Genomic DNA, 14,714 nt, shown 5'->3' on the forward strand with positions numbered 1-14,714 from the left:
TAGTGTACTTAGCTTTCCAGAAAGCCTTTGACAAGGTCCCTAACCAAAGGCTCTTACATAAATTAAGTTGTCAAGGGATAAAAGGGAAGGTCCTTTCATGGATTGAGAACTGGTTAAAAGGCCGGGAACAAAGGATAGGAATTAATGGTAAATTCTCAGAATGGAGAGGGATAACTAGTGGTGTTCCCCAAGGGTCAGTCCTCGGACCGATCCTATTCAACTTATTTATAAATGATCTGGAGAAAGGGGTAAATGGTGAGGTGGCAAAGTTTGCAGATGATACTAAACTGCTCAAGATAGTTAAGACCAAAACAGACTGTGATGAACTTCAAAAAGCTCTCACAAAACTAAGTGATTGGGCAACAAAATGGCAAATGAAATTTAATGTGGATAAATGTAAAGTAATGCACATTGGAAAAAATAACCCCAACTATACATACAATATAATGGGGGCTAATTTAGCTACAACAAGTCAGGAAAAAGATCTTGGAGTCATTGTGGATAGTTCTCTGAAGATGTCTGCTCAGTGTGCAGAGGCGGTCAAAAAAACAAACAGGATGTTAGGGATCATTAAAAAGGGGATAGAGAATAAGACTGAGAATATATTATTGCCCTTATATAAATCGATGGTACGCCCACATCTCGAATACTGCGTACAGATGTGGTCTCCTCATCTAAAAAAAGATATACTGGCACTAGAAAAGGTTCAGAAAAGGGCAACTAAAATGATTAGGCGTTTGGAGAGGGTCCCATATGAGGAGAGATTAAAGAGGCTAGGACTCTTCAGCTTGGAAAAGAGGAGACTAAGGGGGGATATGACAGAGGTATATAAAATCATGAGTGATGTGGAGAAAGTGGATAAGGAAAAGTTATTTACTTATTCCCATAATACAAGAACTAGGGGTCACCAAATGAAATTAATAGGCAGCAGGTTTAAAACAAATATAAGGAAGTTCTTCTTCACGCAGCGCACAGTCAACTTGTGGAACTCCTTACCTGAGGAGGTTGTGAAGGCTAGCACTATAACAGCGTTTAAAAGAGAACTGGATAAATTCATGGTGGTTAAGTCCATTAATGGCTATTAGCTAGGATGGGTAAGGAATGGTGTCCCTAGCCTCTGTTTGTCAGAGGATGGAGATGGATGGCAGGAGAGAGATCACTTGATCATTGCCTGATTGGTCCACTCCCTCTGGGGCACCTGGCATTGGCCACTGTCGGTAGATAGGATACTGGGCTAGATGGACCTTTGGTCTGACCCGGTACGGCCGTTCTTATGACATTCTTGATAAAGTAAAAACAGTTTTGTTATGGCTGTGTTGGTCCTTGGAAAGTCATCAACTAGGTTCACCGGGGGAAGGAGACCAAAGCCCTGAGGTAAGTGGGGAAATGGGATCCTGGGAGGAAGCACAAGCAGGAGAGCACAAGAGGGGAGGACTCCTGGCTCATGCTGAGAAAGAGGGACGATCAATGAGTTATCTTAAGTGCCTATACACAAATGGAAGAAGCCTGGGAAACAAGCAGGGAGAAGTGGAAGTCCTGGCACAGTCAGGGAACTATGATGTGATTGGAATAACAGAGACTTGGTGGGATAACTCACATGACTGGAGTACTGTCATGGATGGATATAAACTGTTCAGGAAGGACAGGCAGGGCAGAAAAGGTGGGGGAGTTGCGTTGTATGTAAGAGAGCAGTATGACTGCTCAGAGCTCCGGTATGAAACTGCAGAAAAACCTGAGAGTCTCTGGATGAAGTTGAGAAGTGTGAGCAACAAGGGTGATGTCGTGGTTGGAGTCTGCTATAGACCACCAGACCAGGGGGATGAGGTGGATGAGGCTTTCTTCTGGCAACTAGCAGAAGTTGCTAGATCGCAGGCCCTGGTTCTCATGGGAGACTTTAATCACCCTGATATCTGCTGGGAGAGCAATACAGCAGTGCACAGACAATCCAGGAAGTTTTTGGAACGTGTAGGGGACAATTTCCTGGTGCAAGTGCTGGAGGAACCAACTAGGGGCAGAGCTTTTCTTGACCTGTTGCTCACAAACAGGGAAGAATTAGTAGGGGAGGCAAAAGTGGATGGAAACCTGGGAGGCAGTGACCATGAGATGGTTCAGTTCAGGATCCTTACACAAGGAAGAAAGGAGAGCAGCAGAATACAGACCCTGGACTTCAGAAAAGCAGACTTTGACTCCCTCAGGGAACAGATGGGCAGGATCCCCTGGGAGAATAACATGAAGGGGAAAGGGGTCCAGGAGAGCTGGCTGTATTTTAAAGAATCCTTATTGCGGTTGCAGGAACAAACCATCCCGATGTGTAGAAAGAATAGTAAATATGGCAGGCGACCAGCTTGGCTAAACAGTGAAATCCTTGCTGATCTTAAACGCAAAAAAGAAGCTTACAAGAAGTGGAAGATTGGACAAATGACCAGGGTGGAGTATAAAAATATTGCTCAGGCATGCAGGAGTGAAATCAGGAAGGCGAAATCACACTTGGAGTTGCAGTTAGCAAAAGATGTTAAGAGTAACAAGAAGGGTTTCTTCAGGTATGTTAGCAACAAGAAGAAAATCAAGGAAAGTGTGGGCCCCTTACTGAATGAGGGAGGCAACCTAGTGACCGAGGATGTGGAAAAAGCTAATGTACTCAATGATTTTTTTGCCTCTGTCTTCACGAACAAGGTCAGCTCCCAGATTGCTGCACTGGGCAGTACAGTATGGGGAGAAGGTGGCCAGCCCTCTGTGGAGAAAGAAGTGGTTCGGGACTATTTAGAAAAACTGGACGTGCACAAGTCCATGGGGCCGGATGCACTGCATCCGAGGGTGCTAAAGGAGTTGGCGGGTGAGATTGCAGAGCCATTAGCCATTATTTTTGAAAACTCATAGCAATCGGGGGAGGTCCCGGATGACTGGAAAAAGGCTAATGTAGTGCCCATCTTTAAAAAAGGGAAGAAGGAGGATCCGGGGAACTACAGGCCAGTCAGCCTCACCTCAGTCCCTGGAAAAATCATGGAGCAGGTCCTCAAGGAATCAATTATGAAACATTTAGAGGAGAGGAAAGTGATCAGGAACAGTCAGCATGGATTCACGAAGGGGAAGTCGTGCCTGACTAACCTAATTGCCTTCTATGATGAGATAACTGGCTCTGTGGATGAGGGGAAAGCAGTGGATGTGTTATTCCTTGACTTTAGCAAAGCTTTTGATACGGTCTCCCACAGTATTCTTGCCGCCAAGTTAAAGAAGTATGGGCTGGATGAATGGACTGTAAGGTGGATAGAAAGCTGGCTAGATCGTCGGGCTCAACGGGTAGTGATCAATGGCTCCATGTCTAGTTGGCAGCCAGTTTCAAGCGGAGTGCCCCAAGAGTCGGTCCTGGGGCCGGTTTTGTTTAATATCTTTATTAATGATCTGGAGGATGGTGTGGACTGCACTCTCAGCAAGTTTGTAGATGACACTAAACTAGGAGGCGTGGGAGATACACTAGAGGGTAGGGATCGGATACAGAGGGACCTAGACAAATTAGAGGATTGGGCCCAAAAAAACCTGATGAGGTTCAACAAGGACAAGTGCAGAGTCCTGCACTTAGGACAGAAGAATCCCATGCACTGCTACAGACTAGGGACCGAATGGCTAGGTAGCAGTTCTGCAGAAAAGGACCTAGGGGTCACAGTGGACGAGAAGCTGGATATGAGTCAACAGTGTGCTCTTGTTGCCAAGAAGGCTAACGGCATTTTGGGCTGTATAAGTAGGGGCATTGCCAGCAGATCGAGGAACGTGATCGTTCCCCTTTATTCGACATTGGTAAGGCCTCATCTGGAATACTGTGTCCAGTTTTGGGCCCCACACTACAAGAAGGATGTGGAAAAATTGGAAAGAGTCCAACGGAGGGCAACAAAAATGATTAGGGGTCTGGAGCACATGACTTATGAGGAGAGGCTTAGGGAACTGGGATTGTTTAGTCCAGAAGAGAAGAATGAGGGGGGATTTGATAGCAGCCTTCAATTACCTGAAGGGGGGTTCCAAAGAGGATGGAGCTCAGCTGTTCTCAGTGGTACCAGATGACAGAACAAGGAGCAATGGTCTCAAGTTGCAGTGGGGGAGGTCCAGGTTGGATATTAGGAAACACTATTTCACTAGGAGGGTGGTGAAACACTGGAATGCGTTACCTAGGGAGGTGGTGGAGTCTCCTTCCTTGGAGGTTTTTAAGGCCCGGCTTGACAAAGCCCTGGCTGGGATGATTTAGTTGGGAATTGGTCCTGCTTTGAGCAGGGGGTTGGACTAGATGACCTCTTGAGGTCCCTTCCAACCCTGTTATTCTATGATTCTATGATCAAGTCCAGCTCCCTGCCTTCACTAGCAGGACTGATTTTGCCCCAGATCCCTCTAAGTGGCCCCCTCAATTCACAACCCTGGGTTTAGCAGGCCAATGCTCAAACCACTGAGCTATCCCTCCTGAAGGGATTAAATGTTGCTCTGAATAAGAATAGCAATTTGCAGATATATGAGTAAGCTAGGATATAATTACCAGTGCTATCAATATTCATTATTCAGGGAATAAATTGATTTCCAGCTGGACTCAAGAAGAAATTCCCCTTCTCTTTCATGATAGTATTGCATAATTAGGTGCACAAAGAGGCAGAGTAGTTACATCTTACCCTGAAGCATCTAGCCTTGGCCACTGTTGGGCACAGGATCCCAGACTCAACTAAGTTGACTATTGGTCTGTTCAAGAATCATAGCAATTCCTGTGTTGCTATCAGGGCTAGCTCCAGCATTTCTGCTGTTCGAAGCCAAAAAAAAAAAAAAAAAAAGCCGCGATCGCAATCGCGACCGGCGGCGGCAATTGGGGATAAAGAATAAAGCCGCGATCGGTGGCAGCAGTTCAGCAGCAGGTCCTTCGCTCCTACAGGGAGTGAGGGACCTGCCACCCCTGAATTGCCGCAGGTGCCGCCCCTCTCCCTTGGCTGCCCCAAGCACCTGCTTGTTAAGCTGGTGCCTGGAGCTGGCCCTGGTTGCTATGAATAAAAGCTGATGACCCTAGAACAGCAGGATGCACCCAATGCAGGGTCTGGTTATTTCCTTCCCTTTGGTGGATAGTTTTCTGATAAGTGGCAATGCCCCAATATAATCCCAAGAACCCACAGACAGGCAAAGAGTTCAGGAAATGGAAAGGTGACTTGTGTTTTGGTGGGGAGATCCCCATGACCTGGATTTCTTTATTGATGACTCTCTTGGTTCTCATTCATGTTTAAAGAGAATGACAATTTAACTCGAAGTCAAAGTTGGAAAATGAGAAGGAGCAAGCCTCACCACTGTCTTCATCCCACCACCTTAAATAATAGTTTCCTTCCAAACTGCTTACACCCCTATCTGCAGTCTCTTCTGGAGTAATGGAGGACACATCACTTGGCCAAGATGAAAAAGTAGGGGCTGTTTCCTCCCTCCAGACTGATCTGATGCCTCCGCATGCTCAGCCCAAAACTGCATTGGCATCTCTTGCTTGAATCTTGTTTGTATGTGGAGAGGTTTCCAATAATTCTCAGTTATTTTTCTTGGATCCTAGAAAAAAGATTCTTCTAGACCCTAGAGGGCTTCTTCTATTTCCAATATCTCTTCTGATCCTTATTTTCCATCCAGGATTGTCTTCTGACTCTTCCTTTTACCCACACATGCCTCTGAGCATCATTCATTCTACCCTTACACTTAGAACAGTCCCCAAGCAGTGTCTGCTAAGTGCCATCCCTCCTGTTCCTTGAAGCACCAAAGGTATAGAGCTCAGGGATCTTAGGAAATACACTGTCAGTCTGATTTTGCTCCCACAAGTAGTTTAGCTGTTGTCTTAATTTGAAGCAGGATTGGGCCTTCTGCATTTTTCTTTATTGTGCCCACTTGTGCTTTTAAGCTATAAGCTCTTTGGGGCAGTTACTATTATTTGCTCAGCACATTCACCAATTGCCCACCATTGTGTATGTTGACAGTTTTATATAAATATTGATAACACTTTGCAGCTATTAATGCATCAAGCCTCGTAACATCCCTGTGTGATAGATATTATCCCCATTTTGCAGATGGGGAAACTGAGGCACAGAGTGGGGGTGAAGTGACTTGCCCAAGGCCTCCCAGGAAGTTTGTAGCATAGTTGATAATACAGCCCAGCTGTCAGTCCCATGCTTTAAGCTTAAGACCATCATGACTCTTATTTAAGAATGTTAAAAAATAATCACAAGAGCAGTAATCCCACCAGTGATGAAAATGGACCTAATGGGAGACATCCAACAAGAGTGATTTTATTTCTCTTTGACCATAAGTATATATCATTGCTGTTCCAGGAGCCTTGAAAAATGGGATTTGTCTACTATTACTTTTATTTTAGTCTTAATAATGGAAGAGTCCTAGATTGAGAATGTTTCTAGCCACATCACAAAGAAAAAAATATCCCTTGGTTTAAGTTTTGCTGACTCTCATGGAGCCTCCATTTCAAGTTAGCTATGAACACAGACAGATACAGTCTCTGAAACCTGTGGGTTTTTGGTACAAGGTGCAGGTACTAAAACTATCCACCATACCCTTCTTCACAGCTATCCAGAATTGCCTGTTTGGTTCCTCTCTAAGTCCCCCCCCCCTTCTAAAAGAGACTAATATAACCTGATTTTACTAGCAGAGATTGTTACTAGATTGCCTGGCCCAGCAGATGGGAACAGGGAGTTCAAGCCAAGGGTCAGAGCTGGAGTGAGGAGACAAGCCAAGGGTCAGAGCTGGAGCCCTAGACCAAACAAGGGCTGGAGCAGTCTGGAACAAGGCAAATACAGGCTATAAGTACTGAGTAACCAGCAGCCCTCTGCTGTTGAGCTTAAATGCAGACTTGTAGGCACCTTGCAGCCAATTGGGCAGGCTGGCCGATTAGGTGATTCTGCCACAGCTCAGCTGGGCCTGGGCTCATTAATTGCCCTGAGGCTAGATAGCCCCAGGTTCAGCTGAGGGAACTCAGGCCCACAGCTCCTGACAGCCAGGGATTCCTGAAGACAACATTTTGTTCTGAGTTTGTATAGCACCTGATACAATGGGGTCCTGCTCCATGATTAGGGCTCCTAGGTGCTATGGTAATAAAAATGATAATTTCTGCTCCCTTCATGCTATCAGAGTGGTGTAACAGGGCTGGGACAGAACAGAGAGTTTCCCCAAAGACACTGAATAAGAAAGGGTTTTTGTAGCTGTGTTGATCCTGGGATATTAGAGAGACAAGGTGGGTGAGGTAATATCTTTTATTGGCACTCTGAGTAAGTTTTCCAGTCCTGAGGAAAAGCTCTCTGTATGCTTGAAAGCTTGTCTCTCTCACCAACAGGAGCTGGTCCAATAAAAGCTATTATCTCACCCACCTTGTCTCTCTAATATGAAAGAGAGTAAGACAGAGCAGTATAAAAGTCCTAAACTGCCACACAAGTGTGCCAATAACCCTCATTGACTTCTGTGGAAGTTGCCAGCCCTGTAGGAGGGGAATAGGGCACATGGGATTTTTAGCATTAACATTTCACAGGAAAACAAATTACATTTGCTGTTATGCGTGATCAGCCCCCCAGTCCCCTCAAATCACACTGTAGCTTCGGAGCTGAAGGTGGAAATAGAAAGTTGGTGCCTTCTTCAAAATGGATGATAACTGGCCAACCTTAGATTGCCACATCAATCAATCACATGTAAGGAAACAGCTCAGGTCCCTATCCAGGGACTTGGGCCCCCCCTTTGTCAAGATTAATGATGAAAGGAGAGCGCCATTCTGGAGCCTGTCAGAAGTCTAATTTGATATCTAGTCATTTGGGTGACATGCAAATTGCCTCCATCCCAGAATTTATTGACTAATGTTCGTGGCAAATGATGTCAAAAGCCTTTAGGCAAGTTCACAGATTTTGGCACCATTAAGTAAATTATCACTGGCTGTGACAGCGAGTGATTCGCATAATAACCGTGCACTCCAAGCTAGGGACTGGGCTGGGATTTAAAAGGCTTTCAGACTGTGAGGGCTTTTTCACACCCCTGAGCAACGTAACTTATATCAACTTAAGCAGTAGTGTAGAGAAGCCCTGAGAGACTTTGGCATAGGGCTGAACCTCCATATGCTGATGAGATGGGAAGAAAAGCTCTTCAGCTAAGAAGCAGAACTCCCCAGACAGGGACAGGCTTAGCTGGCTTTGGTATACAGGTACTTTAAAAGGATATATGTCAGATGGGACCTAGATTTCACTCTGGAGAGGCAAAGGGTCTGCCTGCTCCGCAGGCACTCTCCCCATCTCTCCGCAGGCCCAGGGATCTGTGTGTAGGGAAGGGTTAGGCTACTGACAGGACATGGCAGGGCTTGGAGAGAATGCATGTAATTAATGGTGATTACCAGACATGTCAGAGACTGAATAAATCACGGAGTCAGAACTCCCCCCTCTCACCACTAGAGAGGGACCCCTGAATGGGGTTGAGACACATCAGCAGGGCAACGTGGAAGAAATTTACTTACTGCTTCCAGTTCTGTACCTGTTTATGGATAAGGAGACTTGAGTCTCCCAGGCTGTCAATCCAGTTCCTGTCAACGGCACTGAACTCACCGAAAATGTCTTCAGGGCTGACATTCAAAGCTTCTGGTGCCCAAGTCAAGAAAGGCTACTAGGGTCCTATATGGAGTTAAACCCAGGGACATTCACTTCTTTGAGCATGTCGTCCACCTAGTTGAATATTTTGAGAGCTCTTAAGGTCAGCCCTAGTAGTACGAGTATATGCCAGTGTAGTATACTGTATTTGCACCAGTTACCTAGGGATAGAAGCATGGGAAGTTATATGCTGCCAGGACCAAATATAGCCACTAGTGTTTTAAAGGAGGTTAAAGAGCAGGAGGTAATTGCCAGATGGCCCCAGTGTCAGAACCTATACTTTCTCATTCTACCACCATTACAACAATATATAAAAGTGATGTATGTGCTTCCCAGTAAAGCACATCAAGTTCCACCTGAACATTTGAAGCAAGGCTGGATCCAAACACCCCTGAACCTTGGGAAAGTTTGAAACTGAAGGTTGCAGCTCAAGCCCATCTGTAATAAAAACACACAATTTAAAGACAGGCCAAGATATGCTCATCCCAGTCATCTGTAACTGTCACCTAGAGAGTAGACTGATCTAATAACATGGTGAGCATGATATTGATACTAGATAGATTGGATTAGATACAATATTCTTTACTTGGGGCTATTTTTAAAGACAACTCAAGAGGTTGATGATGTCCCAAGTCAAGCAACATTTGTTATCTCTATAGCCCCAAAATGGCCTGCAACCCAGGAGCCTTGGAAACCATCTGTCTCCCATGTCCCAGAGTGACAGTTATGATCAGCTGTCTGTCTGCAGAATGGACAAGTCATACTTTGCTCAAGTGTCCTGATTTCTGGAACTAGTCCCCATCTTCTGTTTCCTAAAATCAAAATTTGGTCACCTTTAGGATCCACTACAATATATATTTATTAATGCTCAATTTAACAGAACCTTATTGATGGTGTTTTGGGGTGGGAAACTGACTACCTAACTAGTATTTTTTGTAATGGCTGTTTTGTATTTCCAAGATGGATACATACAGGGATTGTGCATAGAGAGAGCAGTGTCTCGTGGATTTCATCTTGGAGTCGGAAGCCAGGAGCTCCCAAGTTCTGTCACCGACTTCTTATGTGGCCTTGTGAACATTTCTTAAACTCCACTTCTGTTTTGCTATCAGTGAAATGGAGATAATATTTACTTGGAGTGTTGCACTGATGAATTAGTTAATTTTTGCACTGGGCTTTATTAGTGAAATGTATTTTTACAGAAGTATAGAATTTTATAGAGACATCCATGGTATGATGAGCTAAGAAATAAATATTTACTGTCTGTACATTGTGCACAGTGCATACATACTATGCACTATTTTACCCAGTATAGCTTCAAGAAATATATGCATAGCTATATGATTTGGGCCATGAAATGAATTCTGTTTTACACTTTAGAGTTACATGCCAGGGATCTCACTATCACCTGACAAACTTTGGCTCCATGGAGTTACATGCAACACTCTGTACCTTAGCTCCACTAATGCACTGAGTGGGATTGCCAGAAGGGCAGTAACTTAGACATCAAGGCACAACATTGTTCTGTTGCCTAAAACTGCCAGCGCTTGCTGTGAATACGCATCATGAGGGCTGGGTTCAATCTTGCAACTGTACCCCACCCAGGAAACACAGACACTTGACACTAAGTCTTACCCAGGGAAGATGAGGTGCATTATGGAAAGTTCTGGGGGATGAGCACTATCTTTTGACTAATTTATTGAACAACACATTGCTGTTAGATTTGCCAGAAGGTAGTGGCTCAATCTAAAGAGTAAGAGCAAGAGTTACATGGGAGTGGCAGTGCATTGGTTCAGGGCTATAAGGGGAAAATATTTGCAGACCAAAAAGATTTGGGGGAAATACAGTGCCAATCTTTTACTCTGTGTTTGTGTAGCTGGCCCCAACTTGGCCAACACCAGGGTTTTGAGCCCAGAACTTTCAGCATTAAAAGCCTGAGCCTCTATCACTTGAGCAAAGGAACTAACCCCTTCCGATGGATGTTGTAGCAGACTCATAAACGTCAGCCACTAGAGGGGGCTATAGCATACATACTGTACAAATAAAAGAACAGGAGTACTTGTGGCACCTTAGAGACTAACAAATTTATTAGAGCATAAGCTTTCGTGGACTACAGCCCACTTCTGCGGATGCATCTTCGGATGACAACAATGGAACTACTTGCATGGATGAGTTGAGCAGGATTTGGCTGGATGTGTGTGGGTGAAGGGCCAGGCAGGTAGCTTAAAGTAGTTAGGTTCTGCACTGCCTTGCAGGTGCGTGACCTGAACAATAAACACATGCTGACTGAGTGGATCCCAGGCTCTGAAGCTCCAAATTGGCAGCTTCTTGGAAATACAAGAGCATTGGTGTGCAGTTAAACCACACTCAGCCATCTGACATTGCTTCTAGAATTCCCAGAACTTTGCCAACTGTAACTGGGTTGTTTGAAAACAAACATGGTTTTATTTTTTTTAAAGATACTGCCTCATTCCACTGGCATCATCACAAGATAATGTGTAGACTTTAGGGTCATAAGCAGAGAGAGAATTCAGGAGTTTGTGCTCCAAAATTATAGGCCCTTCCTACTGGAACTAAAGGAGGATCTGCTTCCATCTTCACTATTAATATACATTTATTTTAAAATGAGAAATTGACGAGAGAGGGATTTAACTAAGCATATCTCCTGAGTTTTTCCTGTGCAGTCACTGTTCTCTCTACTCCCTCTGTCACCCATTGTTCATTGCCATCTCTTGGTTTGGATTATATCTAATTTAAATTCTGTTCTATTCTGCATAAGTTCTTAACCCCCGCTATAGTATCTGAGTGCCTTCCAGAGTTTATTTAAACTTAGAAGATGATTTACACTAAGGCAGGAGCTAATCAGTATTCGCTTTCACCTCCACATACATCTGTGGTGCTCCGTAAATAATAGATATTAACAATAAACTCTCTAGCTGTAGTAGTACTAGGATTTATCAACTCTGTGAGTCTTTGACCACTAGATGGCAACATAATGATATACACAATTGAAAAAGTTCAACTTTCCATCTAGTAGAGCATGGACAGCATCACAGCTGTGGAGAGAGGGCTTGTGAGTTATAATTGTTACTGAGCAGGGTGTAGGGGAAGCTCTAGCGTTACCAAGCATTATTTTTGCAAGGTCACAGATGAACAATGAGATGCTGTTTGTTTGTTTTTAAGTGATGTGACAAAAGAGAAAAAAAAAAGATTTAGGGATCCTTTTCAAATGGCGGCACCTAAGCTGCATCTGTCAACAACACAAGTGCATGTATTGCACACACAAAACTTACCTTTGTGCAGTACATCCAGAATGGGTTCTGTGCACGCAGATGAGGAGTAGATGTACTTGCACTTTTCTGCAGACATAGTGACTCTGCCTGTGTTTCAATATTTGACCCTCAAAGTGGAATATGCCTCCCCAAATATTATAGTATGGAAACCGTTCACGTTGAAGGTCTAAATGATATGACTAGTGTCTCTTTAACAATGAAATCATACCATGCCAGAAGTGCGCATGGTGCTTTACAGATGCTCCGTGTTTTGATTGTTAGCTCTTTGGCACAGGGAATGCATCTCTTTCTGTGTGTGTAGGGCAGCTGTCATGAATCTGTGCTTGGCAGAGTGCCCCCTTCAGGAGCTATGTGGGGATCACAAGCATGCACATCTGATTGCCCCACTCCCATGGGTGCTTCAGGGCCTTTCAGTTTAGCAGGGCGGGTGCTCAATCCTCAGTCCAAGGCCTTCTGGCAGTTTCTTCCCCTCTCAGGGCCCCAAGTGAAAGAAACAAAACAGTCCCATCTCCAAATGAGATGAAATCAAAACATAAAGGAAAAGAAAGAAAACCTGTAAGTGGCGTCTGTGAAGATATTGGCCTTTTTTACTTCAGAGGGGCCTTGGCAGTATCATAGTGCACCCCAGAGTTCACTGGGTCTCCAGTATAAGTCTCAGTCTTTTTTCCCCCTGAGCCCCAGAGAGTCTGTGTTGTCCTTTCTGCAAGGGCAGGGGCTGTCTTTGCTGTCAGCTCTCCCTCTGGGAGCTGGGGAGCCAGTTCTCTTCTCGTGGTTGCCCTTGTCCCTCTTCTGAGTGGAGTTCCCTCCTTTTAACTCTTCCTCCAGTCCTGATATGAGATGCAGATGTGGCGGGGTGGGACCCCCCTAGCCCAAAGCAGCACCTAAGCCCCTTTCATGCCAGTGTGGGGTTTGTATGCCCCATTACAGCAGCATGTACATTTACAACTCTGCATATATTTTATAATTTTATCATAATAATTTACAACTTGTCAGGACCCCTCCCTTAGATGGTGATAGTCTAAGTGCCCAATCCTGCAAAGCAAAGGGATTGCCAGAAATCAAGGCATAAGGCAAAATGTGTGGACTCTTATGCCCATGGGAAGTTCCACTGAAGTCCACGGGATTCCATCTGGGTCTAAGAATCCACTCGCATGGATTCTTTTGCAGAATAAGGGGTTGGGACCTAGATCTTCAAAGGTATTTAGCGGCCTGGGGTTAGGTGCCTAGATAACTTTGAGGATCTGGGCCTTAGGGCTTAATCTTGATAGATGATGAAATCTACAATTCCCGCTGAAGTCAACAGAAGCTGTAGGTGTTCAGCACTTCTCAGGATTGGTCCCTGACTTATGTATGTTATAAAAACTATTGTGTCCATCTCCTACATCCCAAAGTCACCTTCCTATGCTAAGTTTCATACAAGGGCTTCTTAAAAAAAGAAAAGAAAAAAGAAAGAATAGAAAGGTCTTTAATCGTTTAGAAATATGGGAATTTGGCTATAGTTCTAAGCAATCCCAGTTCCCTTAAGAAGTCAGATTCTGCACATTTCCCAGGAGTGGGTTTTTTTATTCCAGTCAGTCATGGTGAGGTAGCTCAGACACACTAGCAATGCAGCAGTCACGGCCCTGGGTTCTACTCCCAGTTGCATTCCTTGCTTTCAGTGAATTTCTTCATCTGTCCTCAGTGACTGTGCCACTCATCTTGAGGGAGAGAAGGTCAGTAGCATCAAAGGTCAATATTACAGGGAAGGGAATATTCACATGTTTCCTGCCGTTCCTATAGCTAGACCAATTTATTTTATCCTGCAGCAGCACAAGAATGCACAGCGGGGAGGGCTGGCTCATGAATTCAAAAGCACAGATTTATACATTGTCTTCTGTCACAGATTTATTAGCAGCTTGTCTCTTAAAGTGTATTTACATGGCTTTTCCTTTAGGCAATTAAATGCTATTCTGTACAGAGCAGGGGTTCTCCCAACTTTTCATCCTGAGGAAAACTGTATCAAAGAGCGATTGTCTCATGGATTTATATTCCCACCCAACTTCTCCACCCCCTGCAGCTTGGTTCTCTTGGAGTTCTGTGGATCAGCAGGCGGACTTCACAGACCCCTTGGGAAAGAGAGTGATATACATCCTTCTCCAGTTGCTACTTATTCACGCAGTGCTGGCTGCTAAGCAGGCCAAAGGTCCAGGAGTGCGAATCACAGACACCAAAGAAGGCCACCATTCTGTGACTTTCCCCAGTTGAGTTAAATGAATAGCTCAGTAGTGATGGGTAAAAGTTCAAAGGATCGGGGTTTGAATAAGCACCCCAAATTCTGCATGTTTTTCTGAATCTCTCAAGTCTACCAAGCGGGGTTGGATCTCCAGTAAGAACAGACTTGTTCACGAGGTTGCCAGTACCTCCTGCTTCAGGGTGGCAATTCCACAAGATCTTTTTTGTGGTTATTTGCCACTTCCAGGCCTGGTCAGAACTGAGAAATGCAGAAGAAGCACAAAAATGGGAAATGGTGGGAAATGACATTACTTTAACTTTCTCAAAACTCAGAAAGATTTCACAGTTCAAGTTTGAATGAAGGTTCAGGTAGATTCTCATTTATTCTGAACTGCTTTGACCGGCCCTGTTAATTATCACAGACCCCAGATACAAGTGTCACTAACTCTCACCATTTTATCGTGATGCTCACAGTATTTGTTTTTTTTTTTTTCCTTTCTCCAGCTTCTGGAGTCAGGAGATTATTTGAGAGTCTCAATTTCATTTTTTAGAAAAGTAAGTCTCTAGCCCTCCTGGTTGCAGAGAAAAACAT

The sequence above is a fragment of the Chrysemys picta genome, chromosome 7, assembly GCF_011386835.1.
Source record: "Chrysemys picta bellii isolate R12L10 chromosome 7, ASM1138683v2, whole genome shotgun sequence".
Classification (NCBI taxonomy): domain Eukaryota; kingdom Metazoa; phylum Chordata; order Testudines; family Emydidae; genus Chrysemys; species Chrysemys picta.